The sequence below is a fragment of the Sinohyriopsis cumingii genome, chromosome 11 (assembly GCF_028554795.1).
Source record: "Sinohyriopsis cumingii isolate HCF-2022 chromosome 11, ASM2855479v2, whole genome shotgun sequence".
NCBI lineage: Eukaryota > Metazoa > Mollusca > Bivalvia > Unionida > Unionidae > Sinohyriopsis > Sinohyriopsis cumingii.
In genome coordinates, this window is record NC_142971.1 from 10,817,253 (window position 1) to 10,818,145 (window position 893).

Genomic DNA, 893 nt, shown 5'->3' on the forward strand with positions numbered 1-893 from the left:
TCATTTCAAAATAAAATGGGGACGTCAATTTTCAGCTCATCAGCAGGTATAACAGCTGTGAAATACGACTTATAAAAATGATTGCATTTTATTAGTTTAGTGCTCCGAAACCAGGAAAGAAAAGGAATCTTACTGGATACGCCGCCTTAGAACATTGAAACCAAGCGGTTTAAACCAAGAAGACTAGAAAAGACAGCCATGCACAGTACATATACTAAAACTGGAACTATACAGAGAAGATTAGCATGGTCCCTGCGCAAGGATGACACGCAAATTCGTGAAGCGTTCCATATTTTTTGTTAGACAGCGAACAGAGCAGCAAGCAGCATATCAGCAGTAATGACGCTAGCGATGGAAATGATTCCCGCTCAAGCCATGAATGCATTGAAAGGCCTAGGTCTTTCTATGTTTTGAAACAAAAACCATGCAAGACTTTTATTCATCCTGAACTAAAGAGATAAGAATCATATGGATACAAATACTTAGAAATTACAATTTATGAAGAAAATTCACTGTATATATACAACTTGGGACAATCTTCGCAAGCAGCACGGGATGCACGTGAAAAGATGGTGCTTCAAAGAGCAAACAGAGAAGTGAGGGAACTAGAGAAATTTTTTAATACAAGAAGAATAGAGACTAATGAAAGATCGTTTCTGTAATGTACATACAAAAAAGGAACTCAAGAGATAGATATGTTGGGGATACCCAGGGAAAAAGTAAAGGGTGTAGCTGCAGCCATGGTAGCAATAAAAGTACAACACCCAGAGTACTTAAGCAGAATTTACTCAATTAACCCAAGAGGATACCAAGGGTATATTGTACGGCCTAAAGGGTCAGAGCCCATGCTACCGTTTGGAGAATTTCATATCGCTGGGGAAAAGACATTAATT

At 38.5% G+C, this 893-nt stretch overlaps 1 pseudogene; it reads left to right on the forward strand.

The window, feature by feature from the left end:
- Positions 1-200: 200 nt before the first annotated feature.
- LOC149787606 (U6 spliceosomal RNA) lies at positions 201-297 on the forward strand (annotated as a pseudogene).
- Positions 298-893: the final 596 nt, after the last annotated feature.